Genomic DNA, 21344 nt, shown 5'->3' with positions numbered 1-21344 from the left:
GTGTGTCCAATATCAGGTAATAAGAAGAAAGGAAAAAAAATTCTCACTTACGATCAATATTGAGGCCCAAATGTACCTCGACTTTATTAGCATTATAAGTCTACCTCTGTTGGGCCTGAGTTTACTTCTCAGCTCTGCAGTCAATGCACCGGAGTATTACCTCTGACAAATACCTGTTTGCTACTAGTAGTGCTGTCACGACAACAGGCAGCTACGAAACCGGTGGAGAGTGTTGCATTCTTGAACTACAAAACGCCGCCTCAGTTTTTAACAGTGCAGGCTTGTAAGCGCCACCATGTTTTGTTAGGTACCGCTAATGGAAAATTCTGTCTGAGAGCGATGGCCTGGCATGATCCCAGCTGAGTGGCGGTGATGCACAAAATTGCATCAATGAATGGGATCTGAATATCAGGGGAAGCAAGCACACATATACAAGACCCGGAGGCTGAAATCACACAAATTTTGTGTTTTCCCTTGACTGAAAAATGTTTTTTTTTTTTTTGCTGTTTTTTTTCAGTTCTTTCTAACACAGTATGTGGTTAAAAATTTGCAGATGGAAAATACTGAAGAACCCTGTTCATTTCCTCCAGAAACATCAATATAGTACATCCCTTTGTTGGACCTCATTGAATGAATTTCAAATTAAGGTCTGCAAACAATATTTATTATTTCTTGTGACCTTGAAAGCCATCTCTTTTTTTCATTCATAATGGAATACACTCACTTGATTGGAAAGCAATATTGAATTCACTGAGAGGGGTTTTCATTTATATCTGACCCTTGTGCTTTAAAAAAAAAAAAACATTTTTTAAAGATGTATCTTATTTACCTCCCCTAATATTTACCAAACCCACAAATAGGCTGTCACAATGTAAATATTTTAGCCGTTATTGCTAAGGAAGAGAGGACAGGAGGACCAGCTTTGTCAGACATGCAACACAAGTGACTATGAAATGAATCTTATGAATGTATGATTCTCCTGTTTTCAAAAAATATACAGGTCACATAAGCGAAGAATCAGATGATGTAGCGTGATTAAAATTACAGGGTATGTATCTGCAGTAGCTAGCTTGGTGGCATTTCTGGCTCATCTGTGGTGACTAGCTTGCTGAGTTAGTTCTGCTGAGTTAGTGTGAATTGTTACAGTACCATGGGTGACCCTTACACACATGTCCGTCATGGGTGCAGTACGCTACCCAGGAAAATTAATGCAAAGCAATATAACAGTGCTACCATTACCTGTGAAGACAGTCATTTGACTGTCTTCAGCATTATTTTATTTAGGCTTTGATAAAAAAGAAACTCATTTGATTGTGAATAGATTGTGGGAAATGAGCCAAAGCAAAATTTCTGCAGGAGTGTCCACACCTCATTGCCCTTTAAATTTAGCCATGTTCTTTTGAAATTGAAATTAAACGAAGGCTGCTTAGCAAAGCATGCATTCTCTGTTGAACAGAGCAATTACTTAATCACATATGGTGTGAATCTTTTTTTTTTACCTTTTTTACCTATATATCCTAGACATTTTAATAAATGTATGTGTCTGTGGGAATTTGTGCCCATTCAGCCAAAAGAGCATTTGTGAGGTTAGGCACTGATGTTGGACCAGAAGGCCTGGCTCACAATCGGCGTTCTAATTCATCCCAAAGGTGTTCACTGGAGTTGAGGTCAGGGCTCTGTGCAGGCCACTGCAGTTCCTCCACACCAAACTTGTCGAACCAGGTCATGCTGGAACGGGAAAGGGCCTTCCCCAAACTGCTACCACAAAGCTGGAAGCATACAATTGTCTAAATGTCTTTGTATGCCATAGCATTAATGTTACCCTTCACTGGAACTAAGGGGCCTAGCCCAAACCCTGAAAAACAGCCCCAGACCATTATCCCTCCTCCACCAAACTTTACAGTAGGTACTGTGCATTCCAGTAGGTAGTGCTCTCCTGGCATCCGCCAAACCCCGATTAGTGAAGCGTGATTCATCACTCCAGAGAACACGTTTCCACTGCTCCAGATTCCAGTGGCACCGTGCTTTGCACCACTCCAGCCGTCGCTTGGCATTGCGCATAGTGATGTTGGTCTTGTGTGCACCTGCTCAGCCTTTGAGACGCATTTCATGAAGCTCCCGACGCACAGTTCTTGTGCTGATGTTGCAGCCAGAGACAGTTTGGAACTCTGTAGTGAGTGATTCAACAGAGGATAGGTGGTTTTTACATGCTACACGCTTCAGCACTCGGCAGCCCTGCTATGTAAGTTTGCGTGGTCTACCGTTTCGCGGCTGAACTGTTGTTGCTCCTAGATACTTCCACTTGACAATAAAAGCACTTACAGTTGACCGGGGCGGATCTAGCAGGCCAGACATTTTGCTAACTGACTTGTGGCAAAGATGGCATCCTATGACAGTGCCACGTTTAAAGTCACTGAGCTCTCCAGTACGATCCATTCTACTTCCAAGGTTTGTCTATGGAGATTGCATGGCTATGTGCTTGATTTTATGCACCTGTTAACAAGCTGAAACACCTGAACTCAATAGTTAGGAGGGGTGTCCACATACTTTTGGCCATATAGTGTATATACTTAGAACAAAAAAAAATGCAACTTGAGTTACATTTTCACACTCTTGCTGGATGCTGTGCGGTAGCATTACAAACCTGAGTGAGAGGTATTGTGTTGGAAGGATTCAGAACCTTCCTGACAACGTCTTCATGACCGTGATTTAAACCCATGACCCCGCTGGTAACAACCCCATTGCCCTAACCACTACTCCCCGCCACGCTACCCACAACCACCCTCTCCTGCAGCCCAGTGTAAGATTTATCTGTTCTGCGGTGAGGGGATCTCTGTGAAGTGAAAGTGAAAGGCAGGCCGAGGCGAGCCGCGGTGGTGAGGCTTTTGAAGGCTGGGAAACAAAGACATCAGGAGCACTAGTTGTAGGAGAGGTTGTAGCTCCGGGCTACAACTTTGTTCTGTTTGTTCTGGCTGTGTATCTCCCTGGTGTCAGATTTGGCAGGAGGAGGCGGAATGCACTCAGGATACATATGCCAGTCAAAGAGCTTATTTATTCAGCCAAGCTCTCCCAGCCTAGCGGCTGAGGAACCGAGGCTGGAACCAAGTGAGGCGAGGCTCTCCAAGAGTCAGGTATTGAAGCAAAAAGGATGCGGGGGCGGGGTGACTCTTAAAATGGCTGCCAGAAAGGATTTGACTTGAATAAAATGTATGAACAGTGCTGCTGATGCCGTGACGACCACTTCAGGTACAGCGATGTGGAAATGTGGTGTTACAGGGTTCTAACTTGATCTGAAACAGCAGATATACCATGCAGTTTGCTGTTGTCCTACAGTGTCATTAGAACATGAGTAAAGGTAAGATGGGCATAAAAAAGCAAAAAGCATTTATCGTTAATAAAGCTAATAAAAATCAAGTACATTGTACATCTTACAATGAGTAAAGAGAATCAAGTACATGGTACTATTTTAAGACATTGTACACTGTCATAAAATAGTATACTATGGTGTGTCCTCAGTGAAGAAGAATTGTTTGACTACATTCTTTTTTCTGTTAATTACAGATTGGTTGCTACAGTAAATGAGCCTGCTTTTGCACGTGAATGAGTTACATAATTGATTAATTCATGGTGATTATTAAAATTGTAGGCTGGCACAGTATTGTACTCCATACACATTTGTATGCTTAGCATAGCCTGGAAGCTTTCTACTCATGGATTGGCTCCAATCCAATCTAAGTAATCAATTACGTTTCCAGCCTCTATTTAGGTTTTATTGTGTAATGGCTGGTTCATTATTTGATCGGCCATTTTAATGGTGCAAAGTCCTATGGGAAGTCTTCTCTCTGCCTCTCTGCTCCTTAAGAATGATAACCAATAAGTAGAATTTCATATCTTGTAAAGCTTTACTGTATTTGTGATTATTTACCTTAGGAAGGTAAACACAATTTACTATTCTGTCAATCTCATTCTAAAGGGAAAATTAGCTCCCCAAAAATCTGGTCAGTAGTTTTCCCTCCTCCTGCTTTTGAAACTAAAAATACTGAAGCTCTGGTCTGCCTTGTCTCTTCTGACTCTGGAATATCCCTCGAACTGACCTTTACCTGGCTTTGTTCTGCTTCGCTGCTATAACCCTCCAAAGCTCCTTCCACTGCTCCAATTTCACCCCATCAGCACAGGATTCTGTCTGCCTCTCAGCCTCCGCCCACTCAGTCAGCCAGTCAGCCAGTCAGACAGATTTGAAGCCAGAGTGCTGGAGAAAGAGAAGAAGAAGGTGGGTCCTAAAAGCCTTTCAGGATTGGGCTCATCTCCATATTTAATTTGCATAGCCCCGCCTCGGGAGTGGCAACAGGAAATGCAGGAATGCACTGGATGCAAGCAGGCAATGGTGCACAAGCGGCACACTTCAGCGGTACAGCTTCAAAGTAACAGGGGAAGAGGAATCGTGTGGAAGAGATGGCACATGGGTGGGATTAAAATGCACTGCAGCAGTAACGGTTTCTGTATAGGAAACGGTGACAGAAACAAGAGGGAAATTTTAGTCTCATAGCATAATGAGAGGGAGAACTGTCTTTAACTTAAAAAGATGTCTCTGAATTTTTTTGTTCTTTGCATAAATGGAAAGTCATAAAAAGAGGACAAAAAACATCATCATGCTGCATGGAGACAAAAACACTTCTGTAAGACAGGAGCTGCCCCAGACAATCTCCCTGGACCACCCACTGCTGAGTAGATACTGAAGTAAACAGTCTTGTGAGCAGCTGTGCATTTCCATCAGTTTGCATTATGAAAAACTACCACAAAGTACTCAGTTGTCTGTATCCGACAAAATATCTGCAAATGCCATCAAACTACTGCCATCATAATAACAGTGGATGCCAACCGTGGATAAAACATAACATACATCAGTACAAAGTTAAATACACATACACCTATACTATATATACATAGCATAGATGTATGTGTATATAACATTGAAATAATGTGTGTGTAATATGATGTATGTGTGCAACATACAGGTTTAGGAACTCCATGAACTTTACTCAAAAGTTCTGATGTTCCCCGTGTTCTTTTCAAGCATAAGATTCTCAGGTTAACAGCAACACCGTCCTAAATTGGAAGGTGTTTTATTTTATGCCTGCATGCATTTAGTGAAACATGCACATCAAATGGCTCCTCCCAACGGCGGTAACGATGGAAGAAATGTACACCTACTTTCTGCGGCATTGACAGGAAACAGATTTCTGAGGGGCGAGGAGTGTGCCGGCTTCTGTCTCCTCCTCCACAGAGCGGAGACCCGAGGGTTTCACCTTGCCGCCTTACATAATCTCTCATCAGCAAACATCTTCCCCCATCAGCGTTCCTTCAAACACTTCAAACACTTCCTTACAGAAGCTACGGCAGGCCAAGGGAGTGGAGGACCGTAACGGGCGTGTGCATTCTTTTATGTGTCGTCTTTCTTCGGAGACTTGCGACAGAGATCAGGCATTGTGTTTGATCAGCGTGAGTGAAAAGAGAGGCTTTGAATTTACTGCCGTTTGGAAGGTACAGACCCCATTATTGATGTCTGTGCTGGTTAAATAGCACCAGATCATCCCAAATGTGAGTGTAATTTGTTTTACTATATATAGTTGTACTATATGGGAATCAGTTTTGCCCTTGTAGGTTACATTGTTAGCCTTAGTGTGTACATGAAAAACAGTTGTATGCTTATATCTCAGTGCTGGGATTTCAGTTTGTGTATGAATCACTTCTTGTCAATAGGTGTTCTGGGTTTATGACATTATTACCACTGTGCTAATGCACCGTGTATGGTGTACACTGTACACAATACGTCTTGTCACAATGGCCTTGAGAGCCATGTTGTATAAGGGCATTCGCAAAAGAATAGATAATAATAAAACAATGATTTTCATAGACTCCCTTACATGTCAGTGATTTCAGCATGTGAGGGGTCTTCAGTGCAAAAGTATGGTTTTAATGTTACATGTTTGGGCCACCATTGAGGCCGTAAAATCGTTAATTCTGAGTTGGGTCACAAAATGTCCTAAGATGATTTTTTTTTTTCAACTAAGTGAACTTACTTGAGCCCCGTTTTATCCGCTACGGGCTGCAGGAAAGAAACAGCTGCATCGTTTCCATGGCCTAGCTGGTCTAGCCTGGCACACGATCAGAGAGCACGGAGAGAGACGTATACGTTTGTGTACGGACATTCCAGACACTGGCTGCTGGAGCCATCGGTGGTGAACCTTGGCCGAATCGACACCACCCTATGGGACCGCTGACCACAGGGCGACACGCCCAGGGGCATGTTATAATGAGAGACCGGAGGTCCTGGATCTTTGTAATGGGGGCATTGTGCGTAAGATGGTGCCTTTTTGCTGGGTGCAGCGGGGGCAGCTAATTGAAGCCTGCAGTTTATGGCAGTGGACGAACGATGTGGTTAACGCCTCTGTGTCAGGACTTTAAATAGGTTATGGCAGGACACGTGGGCATAGGCTGGAGGCCTCCGCAAGCAAATTCCGGGCTAGATAAAAATGACTTTCTCAGAAGGAAGGCTAGTGGAAGTGCGGAATTCTTGTAAATGGACGTAGCTGCAGCCAACTGGTGTCCTCCATGGAGATGCAAGCTAATAACGTCACTCATCTCAGGGACATAAAGGGAGAAGATCCCGTCCCCTGTTTTTTTACCAGTTAATGCCAGATCTAACACAGATGAAGGAGTTGTTTTAGGTCTCTGTCATGTTTATGCAATGTGGCTGTTTTTTCATGAACTGTGTCATCGTTTTCAACCAAGGGAGGGACCGAAAACAAGAGGCAATGTCTATATATATGAGCGAGCCTATTTATCTTCTAGAGCCGGGATGTTTCTTTGTGTGTGGTAGCGTAATTACTGACAATCGGAAGATGAAAACAAACAAAAAGACCGCATGTTCTGAGACACACCCAGAACATGTGTAGACCGACTCTGATTCACGGTAATCACACGGTGTCTTTGCAAAATTGTAAGTGTGTACAACTGTAACTAATTGCAGTGTTTTGTTTTTTTGGCTTTTTTTGGCTTTTTTTTTTGGCAAGTTGCAGCCTCTATTAGTGAAAGGTGCGGTGTTTCACAGTGACCTCACAAAAACTAACCTTGAACAAATGAAAACTCAGTAAATAGCCTTGGCTTCTGATTGGTTCAGCGAGCCAAGCTGCTCATTCCTCTACAGTGTTACATCATTCCAAGTCCTCCAGTACGCCTCCCTACAGCTCAGGCCAGCGTTGGAGCCTAATCTGTGTCATTTCCTGACAATGACCAGAACTCTGTAGTGGCGGAACACAATCAGCTTCTTTCTACCGATTGGGGAGGAGGAGGTGTCAGCCAGGGGTGTGCTTGTGAGGCACATGCAAGCCAGTCGGATGACATCAGATACATCTTTCCTCCAATCAGCTTTCACTCTGCTGTGGTGCAGTGGAAGAAAAGTGTATCTTCTCACTCTGTGGGTATAATCAGTCTAGGTGTGTTCACAAAAGCTTTAGCTGTAAAATGTAATAAGAAGTGGTATCTATGAGCGCACAGACTACTGTAGCATGGCCCACACAATTCAAATAAGGAAAACAAATATGTTGCTGATTCCTTTGTTACTGTAAAAGTTTGTTCACACCAGCCAATTTTCTTTTTTCATACTACAAATAAAGACACATATAGACCAATAAGACAACTGGAGACAGTTATAGACTGGCAATAGAAGGTATGTGGTGTGGAATGGAATGCAGTGGACAGAGAAAAATGGACAAGGGGGGGGAGGGTGTTCCAGAACCATGGGGCAGCACTGCAAAAAGCATGATCACTGAGGCTATAGTGACATGGTGGGGTTGAGGGCTCATGCAGATGAGGCGAATTTATTGCTATTTGAATAAACTGTCTAATATTTATCACTCATTACTAGCTGAATATACTAATATACAAATTGTGGAGCAACATAAGCCATCCTCAAATTGCCGATGCTCCTTTCCGCAACTTTTGAGTACCTTAAGACTACAGAAAGTTTACTGTCGGTACATTCAACTGAACAAATAGCTTAATGATTATGTAACAGGATATAAAAATATATGTTGCGTTTCTTGTTGTGGATATTGCTGTGTTCATGTTGTTAGAGGATTTATTAAGCTAAACTGAACATGACTGAAAACGAATGACACACATATCCCAGCTTTATTTACTGACTGCTGAAAATTTATGTTTGAACGTGTTGCTTCTAGACAGGTTATTGTTTTTTGTTTTAATTAACCAGGGACAGGCCAGAGAGATGGTAGCTTTGGATCTATCGATTTTCTTCTCCAAATGTTCCTGCCCTTGGCTTTATACTGAATGACTGCTAATATAGTTTCTGTGAAATGTGAAATGCCTGGGCATGTGGAATGCATACATCCTCCTGCTGGTAGCCCAGTGGAACAGCAGGACTCTAATTGTCCAGGTCCCAATGGGAGGTAACTGCCTGACTAAAGGGTTTTGTTTTGAAAAGCTACGATAATAAAGAAGAAAGAGCTCTACAAACACTTGCAAACGATCATTTTCCCCTAATATTTTCAAAAATAATACATTGTGTATCTAACCAGGGTGGTGGTTAATCAAGAAAGGGGTAGTGGTGTGTTTTAGTGGTAAGGCGTTTTCAGTTGCCAGATGGGCCATTGCTGTTGTACCCTTGAGCAAGGTACATAGCCTTAATTGCTTCAGTAAGTATCAAGATGTACAAATGGAAGGTATGTGAACTATGTAAGTTGCTCTGGCTAAAGGTTCCATTTCTTGCCCAATATAACCCTGACAAAATTTTTTTTTAAGTTCACCACACAAGCCGCAAGCATAGTGTGGACACATGATTCGCGAAACAGATGTTCTCATAACATTTGGGTTTTAGTTCTGTGGAATAAAGGTCACACTTTCAAGTTTGTGCTGTTTGTTGTTAAGAAGTTTCAGATTCATACTTCTGTGACCAGTTTTATCACCACAATAACAGGTAAAGCAAAAAAAGTGTTCCAAATTCTCAGAAGCAGTTAATATCACAGTGCCTCTCATTGACACATCAGTGGTAATTAGAGCTATCTTCTTCTGCCAGCTTGCCACATAGCTTGAGTGTGACATCCTGATTGGAAGACAGTTTTACAAGACGTTACTGTCAGGAGCTCCGCCTGAGTCCCTCCTGCTCCATGTGTTTTTCCCTGTCTGTCTGTGTGGGTGTGTCTTTTGTTTTTGTTTACGTGTCCTTGTGTTTCCTTGTCCAGCCTGCCTCCCCGCCCTCCTGTTACTCGGCCACGCCCATCACCTGAAGCCAGCTCCACACACCTGTGTCTCGTGACCTCACCATCTCCCTGCCTACATATGCCCTGCTGTTTTTTTGGCCTTTGGTAGATCATCTTGGTGTCGTGCTGTTTTGTTCCCACTGTTTGTTAGCCTGCTCTGTTTCTGCTTGTTACTGACTCTGCCTGTTCCGGATTTCTCTTTTGCCTGCCGTTTTTGGATGTTGCCTGTTTTTTCATTGGATCTTTGGTTTTTGACTTGGACTGTGTTTCTGACTTCGATTTTGGTTGAGAATTTTGGATTTGTCATTAAAGAACTGCCTTTTCGTACTGCCCACATTTTCTGCGCCTGGTTCCTTCCCCGCAAACCCTGACACGTTACTAGCCAAGCAAATATACCACATCCTTACCATTCTAACTATGTGTTTGTTACAAGATTAGATTGCATGAGTTGGTGGCTTGCTGAGAAGAAAACCTTTGTTAACTCTTCAATTCCGTGCAATTGAGTCTTAGCTTCTAGGCACCTCTAAGAGGCATTGTTGTCAATTATGTGTCTCCATTTCAAATACGCTAAAGCTAAGTGTTATGATGTTCCAGTGGATACATATGGTGGTCTTTTAAAATGTACTCAGCTGGTAGTGTAGTAGAATGCATGTAATTCTTCCCTCCACCTCAGCCACCTGTTTTTTGGCTTCACTGCACAGGGGAGTGGCAGTTACTCTGCCCCCAGCCCTTAGCGTGCTGCCAGTGAGGGATGCTGGGTTCTCCTGGGTCTGTGGAAACCTGAATTTAGTCAAAGTGCATGGGCAAGACTATACATTTCACTTAAACGCTCAATAAAGTTGTGTGAAATTCGGAACACTTGAGTGTTTCTGAGTGAACAGCAGCTAACATTGCACCACCTATGTCCAAACAGAGAACAAGTGGCCAGGGACAAAGTTAACACTCTTAATTTGTCTGAAGCTGTATTGTGCTTAACACATGTAAAACAAATGAGAGAGTCACCATGCCCAAACAAACCCCTGCCATCCATACCACCACCACAACCCCCACCCCTCAAAATGAAAATACACTATATGGCCAAATGTATGTGGACATCTGACCATCACACCTATATGAGATTGTTGGACATCCCATTTCAAAACCATGGCCATTAATATGGATATGCCTGCCCCCCTTTGCAGCTATAACAGTCTCCACTCTTCTGCGAAGGCTTTCCACAAGATTTTGAAGTGTGTCTGTGGGAATTTGTGCCCATTCAGCCAAAAGAGCAGTGAGGTCAGGCACCGATGTTGGACAAGAACGTCTGGCTCGCAATCGGCGTTCTAATTCATCCCAAAGGTGTTAAATAGGGTTGAGGTCAGGGCTCTGTGCAGGCCACTGCAGTTCCTCCGCACCAAACTCCTCAAACCATGTCTTTATGGATGTTGCTTTGTGCACAGGGGCACAGTCATGCTGGAACAGGAAAGGGCCTTCCCCAAACTGCTGCCACAAAGCTGGAAGCATACAATTGTCTAAAATGTCTGTGTATGCTGTAGCATTAATGTTACCCTTCACTGGAACTAAGGGGCCTGGCCCAAACCCTGAAAAACAGCCCCAGACCATTATCCCTCCTCCACCAAACTTTACAGTAGGTACTGTGCATTCCAGTAGGTAGTGCTCTCCTGGCATCCGCCAAACCCCGATTCGTCCATCAGAATGCCAGATAGTGAAGCGTGATTCATCACTCCAGAGAACACATTTCTGCTGCTCCAGATTCCAGTGGCGCCGTGCTTTGCACCACTCCAGCCGTTGCTTGGCATTGCTCATAGTGATGTTGGGCTTGTGTGCACCTGCGCAGCCATGGAAACCCATGTTATGAAGCTCCCAACGCACAGTTCTTGTGCTGATGTTGCAGCCAGAGACAGTTTGGAACTCTGTAGTGAGTGATTCAACAGAGGATAGGTGGTTTTTACATGCTACACGCTTCAGCACTCGGCGGCCCTGCTCTGTACGTTTACGTGGTCTACCGTTTTGTGGCTGAGCTGTTGTTGCTCCTTCCACTTGACAATAATAGCACTTACATTTGACTGGGGCGGATCTAACAGGCCAGAAATTTTGCTAACTGACTTGTGGCAAAGATGGCATCCTATGACAGTGCCACGTTTAAAGTCACTGAGCTCTCCAGTACGATCCATTCTACTTCCAAGGTTTGTCTATGGAGATTGCATGACTATGTGCTTGATTTTATGCACCTGTTAACAATCGGTGTGGCTGAAACACCTGAACTCAATAATTAGGAGGGGTGTCCACATACTTTTGGCCATATAGTGTACAATTTCAGAAGTGAATGTCATGAAATTACTTCCAAGTTTAGCAAGATGTATGTTTATATGGCCTTTTAGACTTGCAGAGCACAGATTTCCAATTTTCACATGAAATGACAAAGGAGAAAGACAACAGCAATCAATGGGTAATTGCTCCTCTGGGTGGGCATGAACACCTGTTCACCGCCAATGATCACAGTGTAATCAATAGACTGTCTATTAGCTCCGCTCCACTGGACAGGAACAGAGTCAGGATAACAGGGTAGGAGCTGATAATAGGAGTGGCCATGACTTTGCTGCTCAAAATACAGAAATATGAGTCATAAATATCTCTGTGACAGCTTTGTGTTCCTTCCAATCCTGACCTCTGAGCTCAAAGAGACTCTAGCCCAGTGGACCGTTTCCGTACAGAGAACAGGAATGATTAATTAATCCTGGTGAAATAACCAAGGTTGCTTTATAGAAACTAATGGTATGAATCTTTGACTGTCCCCCACATGCACTCAACATTTGTCCCTAACTTCAATTCACAATCAAATGTAAATGTTAATTTTGTTCAAGTTTATAAATGTTACCTGGTCACCAAAGCTATTTGTACTGAAACATTGTAATTATTTTTAAATGCAAGTAAAAATCTCAAATCCAGGGGTTAGTCACATATTGAGATATTGAAAATCTCATCGTGTACTGAAAAGTTGAGTTCTGACTGGCATATGCTAAGTATTCAAAACACCAATGTAAAACAGTGGAACTTTAACAGTTTCAACAAGTATGATTGTATATTTATAGTATGTCACTGTTAACTCTGAGATGTCCATTTCATTTGTGAATAATTCCTGCAGTGAACCAGCATGCATGATACTAAGAAGGATCTTCCAGTTATAGCATATCAAAGTAAATGGAGCGCAAAGGGTGGGGAGTTTTGTAGGATGTGGATAAAATTATCTAGAAAATGGTGTAATGCCAAATAAGCTGCTTTCACATAAAGCTTGAGTTCTATTTGAGCTGGTGCAGACCTTTTGAGGTTTAACAGAAGTAACAACATTACTGAGACAAGTGGAAAAAGATGTCTGCTGCTTCTGTTACTCGATGGATCAAAACAATCTCCGAGCAAGATTTTACAATCTTTGTCTCCAGCTACAGCTGTAGTTACAAAGTTTTCATTGCAAAACTTCTTTAACAAAAAGCTTGGATTTTTGAAGAGAAAAGCGCCCCTCCTAGACATTTTATTCAGTATACACGATGAGTAATGGGCGCAGTCATTTGTGCAGGCTTTTTTTTCTTTCTTTTTTATGTGAGTATCCAAAACACAGGAGTCATGTTTGCGTTTCCAAAGCATTGTCTGCTCCCAGAATCCTCTGCTTGAGTCCAGAGAGACTGCAGGGTGCATCTAGAGTTTCATCGCACGGCGGTTTATCCGGGAGGGCATTTCGTACTCCGCTGCCTCATGTCCCAGGGGACCGAGATCATTTTGCCAAGCAGTAATTTTATTCACAACTTAATGACTTAACAAATTACCCTTCGAATGTCTCCGCTCACATCAATGGATAGGAAAGTTACAATGCAGCGGCCGGTAATTAATTCAAGCGCTTGGCTAAGGAAACGGAGCTCAGGTTTTATTGTATTCATTTCCTTTTTTTTAAAAAAAAAGAATTAGTTCTGTTCCTGTTTGCATAATTATGTTATGGTAAAAAAAAAATATTTGTTTGTCTATTTTTACATTTTTATTCAATGGTATGAATTAGTCATAATCTAGGAAATGCATTCCTCTAAGTGTCAGGTATACTTTTTTGGGTGTGGGTTATTTAATCATAATAGAATCTTTTCACTGAATACGCAACAGAGGTGGTTATGGGCAACCATTTCGATTATGGTTCCAATAAATATGACTCATATGCAACTGCATGAGTTTGTACTTCAACAGAAATAACTTTCTAAGCACCCTTGTGTGGCCGACAGTCAGGATGCACCAGTTTTAACTTGCACTGAGGGGCTATGGAACTGCTATGGGAGTCTGTCTGAAACTTTGAATAACAAATATAAGACAATGTTGCCATTTTTAGACATCATCAAAAGTGCAGTGATGATGTGTAAACCCATATATTTATGTATTTGGATCTATGGATAGTATCTCTGATGGGTGACATTGTCACAGCTTAATACAAATTTGAGGCTATTTGTGCACAGCAGTCTCTGGGTTATGCTGTACTTGAATGGTACTGTACATTACAAAGTCTACTTAGCATTCTCATAAGAATGACATGACAAAATGTCAGCTGATATATTGTATCAGACTTAAATTCATCATAAAAGCTAACTTCCATTTGGCACAATGCATCCACATACAAGATATCCAAGAATAAGAAGCCAAGAAAAGAGATGAGGGCCATGAAGGTGCACAAGCATGGCTGCCTTTCTGTCAGACACGTTGTCTTTGGTCTAGCTCAACTACTATGACATGGTGACATAACACTTTTATGAGTCAGGTTTTTTATGTCTGATAGTGCACACATTTATGTCAGTTTATATATCTGTCATGATATGCTATTTCTTGTATAACATCATTGTTATACAAGTATAACAAAGTTAATTCAGACATTATGACATACCACTCAAATAAAGCGGTGCACAGATTCTTTTCACTATCACTCTCTCATTAGGTTCCTTCGTTTAAGATTTGGATCTTGTTCATATAGTGTCTTGGTGATAAGCACATTATTGGCACATCATAAAGTATAAAATGGACATCTGTTAAGAGGTGAAATGATTTCTGAGTCTGTGTATAATAGCAAATATCACACCCTTTGAGATTTGGAACATAAGGCCTTGTTCTCTAACATTTCAGTCAGCTGTGGTCCCCACACAGAAATATTTTTCTCACTGTGCGCTATTGACTTGTATAATGCTGGCTTGTGTTGCTTCCTGTCTGCACTTAAGTGGAATCACAAATTGAAATTTATGAATGGATTCATTTTAATTACATCATCACCTGGTATCTTCAGACTAATCCACTTAGGATGGTTTTTTATAATGAGTCAGACCATTATTACCACAAAATATTATGCTTTATGGCTGTAGTACAGATACATACTGCCAGAGTTGTTGGTCTAATCATGTATATTTGCTTTTTAACCATTGCATGCCATGCAAAATGTTGTTAAAGGCTGACTGTCATTTATTATCGTTCTTATGTTTTAACCAAGCGATATGTAGTTACCGAAGGTGTTGTGGTCCATAGCTGAAAATATGTCCAAATTACAGTTCTTTATACTGGACTGTCATATGTAAAGTTTACAGGAAAACACATATATCACATATACTGCAGAATCTTTTGAATTACAACAGGTATCATAGCACAATCAAACAAACTCACACATGCACACACATATACTCCAATAGCCAAAATTCAACTTTGAACTGTGCAAAGCAAACAAGTACACTGGTTGAAAAATCAACAGGATTTCACATGCATGTGCCAAGACAGTTTCATTTGCAAAACTTCTTTTTTTTCTGACACACATTTGAGGAATCTAATTGACAATCGTGACCTTCAGACAAATGTATCCTCTTAAATGTCCTTAAAGGCCAATGTGTCTTAAACTTTTAAGAAGAGCTCTCAGAAGAATAAGAAGTACAGGGCCTGGTAATAACCAATATTCAAATACAGACCTTTCAGAAGGAACAGTTCATTGAGGAGGGGGTAGAAAATAGAGACATATGGTGAAACAAAGAGCAAAACAATTTCCCCAGAGAGACCATTGAAAATGGAAACGGAAATTGGTCGGAAAATAATCCCTCTTGTTCCGTGCCACTTTAAAGCATTTCAGCTGTAATATACGACCTTTCCCCTGGGCGCACAGTTAATTGGAGTTATTTCTGTGCCTTTCAATCACAAATTTACAATAAATCACAACGTAACCATCCTTATAGTCTGCAAATGCTTCAGCTTCAATTGAATGGGAGAAAATGATGGGAGACATTCCCAAAACTTAAGATGCAAAGGAGGGCTAATTCCAATCTTTTGTTGTATATTCTTTCTAACTTTATACTTTACCCCTATGTTCCAGTTAATGTAAATATATTAAAGGGTATTACCAATCTACAGCTGTGCTTTCTATACTGTTATTATATAATTATATTATTATATAAGACCAGTAATCATGTTGCATAAAATAAAGATATAAATATATATATATATATATATATATATATATATATATATATATATATATATAAATAAAAAAATATGCATTGGGCTTTTTCTGCTGAATGAAATGAAAAACATCTGAGACAATTAAAACTCTGACCTTTGTGAGTCTTAAAACATTGACATCATAAAGAAATGTAGAAACCTAAGCCAAGCACTTCAGATGACATTCGTAATTAAGAGGTGTCAGATTTTTATTGTATTGAATAAAGGATTGCCTTTTTAGGTTAGCTGAGGATATTTCCCAGTTAAATAATAGAAAATTGATATTCAAGAAATAAATGTCGATTCAATTCAGTTATTTGTCATTGAGCTTATAAGAATCTAATTCTTATATATGTAGGAGATTTTCTGTAGATATAAATATTTCATATAAATAGAGATAGACACATAATATCTGTACCACAAATATTTAACATAATGTTCAAACATTATTCCCCAATCCCAAAACCCATTATACTACTTTTCATTATTGTCATTTAGCAGACACTGTTATCTAGAGCGACTTACATGGGTTACAATTTTTACATACTGTTCATTTATAAAGCTGGATATTAACTGAGGCAATTCTGGGTACCTTGCCCAGAGCAGCAGTGCCTCTAAAAACATTACATACAGTACACATATACAGCATATATTGCATTTCCCAGTATTTATCTTTGGTTCTATGGTACTTAATTATAAAATTCCTTCAAAGCATGTAAATTCTCACCTTACAGCCAGCACTTATAAATCACTGAGGCTCCCAGTTCAGCAGTACACTCTTTTGATAAATGCCTTGCAGTATCAGCTTCTAAATCTACAGCTCTTTTTTTACTGTATACAATAAATTACGTGTTACAGCTCTGGTACTGACAAAGGACTTTGTGCTAACACTAACTCAGTCAAAGCCCCTAAAATATATGACTATTGGTCTCTGACTAATACAGAGGAAGTGAAAGCAGGCAAATGAAAGTGAAAATGGATGAAAAAAAAACATCCTAGGGAGGGGGAAGGCATTGACACGTCTGGATTTTTCCAGGAAATGGAGATTTCAAGAGTAACTCAGAAACAACAGCTTTAAACGAGGGTGGCAACCTTCGGTGGTGAACCAAGCGAGTGCCGTTGCAGGGAGAGCTCAGGCTTCAATTCCCCCCAGTTCAAACTCATTCAGTTCCAAACCAGAGAGGCGGACTGAGTTGCCACAGAGATGTTCCGGCACCTTGACCCCCCCTTTCTCTCTGCAGACATTTCCAACAGACGGTCATTAACCTGTGCTCCCACAGGGGGCAGCGCGCCCCCCCTACAGCACTGATTGTCACCGGGAACAACAGTCGCCCGAGTCCCTCGGATACATAGTTTTGACATCTTTCGCGCCCCCCACTGCCCCAAAAGAATTTCACCAGTCGCCTTACCTGATCAAAAAAGTCTTTGATTGGTTGCAACAAATGCTACGGGGGTGGGGGGGGGGAGTCAACATTGCCGCTCCAGAGGAGAAATTATAAGCAATCATGTCCAACAGCAGATCATATCTGGTAACCCAACCGGCGGCGTCCTCCGCCGCCACACGGGTTCTGATCAACATTCTACACCTGAGGCAGGAGGAGATCTGAGAGACTGGCTGCCTGTAGCTCTGGCCTGCTCTGTCTTATCTTTAATGTCTTTGCCTTTTATCAGTGCGCTGCTGGGCGGTCTCACATCAAAGATGCCGACCCCAGTCAACCAGCGGGGGTGTTGGGGGGGGAGCAGGTGTGCGCCCGCGAAGGGGGAGAGCGGCCCCACGCCGGATTTTATTATTCTTACAGTGATGTATGATTATTGCTTGTGCGATAATAGCCGTTTGTGATTTATGAAGTCCCCTACCTATGTTCCTGAAACAAGGCCATTTGGATTTACTATGACTGTGAAATGTAAGCGTATTCACCTCGCCGGTGTTCTGCGCTGATATGGCCGGCGAATAAATTACTTGACTTGGTGTGGGAAAAAAAAAGGCTACGTGGTTTGCGTTGCAAAATCCATCTCTCCTCTTGGAGTTCAACAATATTACAATATCTTGCATCAGGGCTACTTCATTTCAAAGGGCCTTGATGGGGTTTTATAACAAACACAGCTACCGTGAGCAGCGTACACAAATCTCGCACATTTGAATGGATGACATTTTTCATCAGCTCGTGCAGGACGTGGATAATTGATCAGTTGCCCTCAGGTAATTGAGAGGAAATGGCTGGCCAATGAGAGCCCATCAAATGTGAATGTTCATGATTACCTTTTTCATGGGCATATACTGTCTATTTATTCATACACTTATTTTGTTACATAATTAGTGGCCTGAAAAGAACTATAATAATTCTTACTAATTACAATTATAAAGCTTATCTAAACAGGGCTTATTATAAACAGGCACTTGACGTCACTGATGTAATGTGAATATCTAAAATCTTCATCGGTAGTTTGACTTCAGAATACTATGCGGTATTTGGTCTGGTTTACGCAACATAAACTCGACCAACATGAAATTCATTGAGAACTGTTTTTTTCAGCTCTCATTTGGTTTTTGGTGTTGGAGTACTTAGTTTCTTTATCCACCATAAGGGACATTGTCTGTCTCTCGGAGAGACTATTTCATTTTTTCTTAGGCCTCTCTTATGAAAAAGTAATAAACGTAAACATATATGTCAATATATGATATAGGAATGTGAGGAGTACATGATTTAAGAACACATTGCACATGTTACCATGCACATATGCATAATTGCATGCATATATTGTAAAATAGATTTTAAACAATATTTACATAATCTACAATGCATGCACAAAATCATATATGAAAGTGGCAGTTATCAATATGTGTTGCAGTGTATATGCTATATATGTTCCCTATCTCTACATAACATTCTGTATTTTCCATTACAACATACAATATATTAACATCACATATATGTAACTCTTGGGTCTTGGGAAATAAACACTAAAGTGTGTGCATGAGACAGCAGGGAACTTATCCATTTGTTTGCATAATAATGGTAAGGATGTCATCATGACAGTTATTGTTTCTTTTTGATGACACTTTTTTCATCAACCTGGTGTACCAGTCATTGCATATATTAATCTTTACCTTTGTGTCTGCAGTAGTTCTGAGCTCTTTCTCACACTTTTGTGTTCAAATTATTAATCTCATAAAAGCTTTAACTCCCTGCCAAATACACTTGCATGTTTGCCTTTGCGAAATGTTCCTTTTTCATATATTTTTTTTTTCTGTAAAGGCAGCAGTCTCTGATCTCCCCGTAACTGCTCAGTTCTGTAACCGCTAATCAGAAAGAATATCAGAGAAACACGCTGCTCCTACCTGCCTTTATTTCTACCTAATATAAACCCAACCTCGTGTGCGCATGAAGTTCAAAGGTTTGTGTCACGGGATGACAGCAGGAAATCACCGCTTTTATTTACTTCGGCAGGAACTTCAAAGACGTCAAGTGAAGTCTTCAAAGCCGTGGAAGGAGAAGTGCCCTGCCGCTACAAATTTAATGTGTGCCTGGCTGGTGAATCTGTTAATGGGAAAAAGAAGAGCTAACGCTATTCTGTGCCAAATTCTTTATGTAAAACCAGCCAACTATTCTATGCTCCATCTTTGCCCTTTATTTATTATTCTGTTATTTTAATAACTGGAGGTTATCTGTTGGTTATCTTAACTGTTTTTGCAGTTGTCAATATCAGATTTCAGAACTAGATGGGTCAAGTGAATGTATCAGGATTTGGATTCCTAGTACACTGTGATATGTCCTTAACATTAAATAACAAATAGAATTGTCATTCTATTCACTGCATATACATTGGATGTTCAGTGGAAGTAAAAATGTGTACGAACAAGATAACACATCCTTAAATGAACTGATCAAGGTTAAGGGTGTGGACTAATGAAGAAAGCGATGAAGTCATAATAACGGAAAGCAGGGGCAATGAAGATAACTCAATGACTCAATCTTTGGTCCATGCTACAAAGTTATTGCAAATCATTGTACAATGACATTCGCTAATATGCTATCCTGAAATATTCTTCAGAGTGCTATGAGTATAGAGAGGTGGAGGGGGTTGAAAGGTTCCAAGCTGAATAGCATCCCGTGAAGTCATACCTCACGCTGTCAGTCATTCAACCACACCAAAGCAAACACGAATCTACCCAATATGTTCTTGACAGGGAACATGCCTGAGGTGGAATAAGGCAGCCAGGAAGACTGCACATACAGAGTAATTCCCCCTTGCCCTCTCTGCCAGTTGCACTGTTGGAGGGGGACTTAAAAACTCATCCATAATGGGTTTCAAGAAGAAGAGTGTGATAACTTCAGCTGGGAAGGTTCCCGTGGTTGATAGCTTCGTAAAACAGTGGTTGACAAAAACAAGAACGATTGGGGGGAGTAGCCTCTGGTACAGACCGCAGGGAGGCTCGATAGAGCCTACTGGAACTCCGAGCAGAGACGGGCCAGCGGGAATCGAGGGAGGTTATGTGTTTCACAGTGTGTGCAATCTGGCTTTTCAGCAAAATCCGCTAGAGGGGAGAACGATTTAAGGGAATGTCGGGCGGTAAATCCGGCGGAATCATGTTGCCGATTGGAGAGGGGGGGAGGAAGGGCATTGTGCTGGGATTGGAAGGCGGAACAGTGGAACAGCTGGGTCCTGGGGGTTCTAAACAGAAAGGGAGGATTAATTTGGATTTCTCATTGACGCTAAAGCCTTTGATGTCTATATGGGATTCGGTGGATGTGGATCAGCCTCAAAACGCTTTACGTTAACATATCTTCTCCACCGTAGTCTCTCAAAATGCGGAGGAAAATGCTGGGGTACAGCGAGAGGATACCTGGAAACAATGAAAAATTGGTAGCTGTAATGACAGTACTATAATAATAGAATTAAAAGCATCATTTAACATGTTCATGTACATGTTACACCAATTTGCACTCTCTACACTTCATCAAACACTCTCCCTGGGGTTTTTTTTGGCCTTCTGAGGACTGAGGACCTAAAGGGCTGGTCTTGCTCATTTAAAAATCATATTCGCCCACTGAGCATTTTTTTCACAGACACCAGTTCGTAGAGCAGAAACGATACTGTCCACTTTTCATGATAACGAGCAGCATTTTGTCCCTCACAGGATTTGATTTTCATGGTCAGGGGCCCACTGTCGAGCCACTACTCCACACTCCTGGAGAGGCCACCAATGGCACCTTTGCATTTGTGGCTGCCAGATGACCACAGTGAATGTTGCCATGATGGTGAAGAGGAATAGAAGATCTTAAGATACACCACTGCAGTACCAGTAATTCATATTTCCTAGAGAAAGTCTCTTCCTGATACTACATGCAATAGGGGAAAATGGTGATATATGAAATTAGAATTTAAATAGAAAAGGCCCCTACTCACTGCTCTTATCATTATTTGTAAATAATGGAAAGCAAGGAATGAAAATTATGTTTTGAAGCAGGAGAAGGGATGTTGAAATAACGGGTAGGAGATGAACTGGAAGCATTGCAAGTAGTTTCCTCCATGAATATGTTGATTGGATTTAACTCCTAATCAGAAATT

This window comes from Megalops cyprinoides, chromosome 24 (genome assembly GCF_013368585.1).
Source record: "Megalops cyprinoides isolate fMegCyp1 chromosome 24, fMegCyp1.pri, whole genome shotgun sequence".
NCBI classification, from domain to species: Eukaryota; Metazoa; Chordata; class Actinopteri; order Elopiformes; family Megalopidae; genus Megalops; species Megalops cyprinoides.
This window is presented reverse-complemented; position numbering follows the sequence as displayed.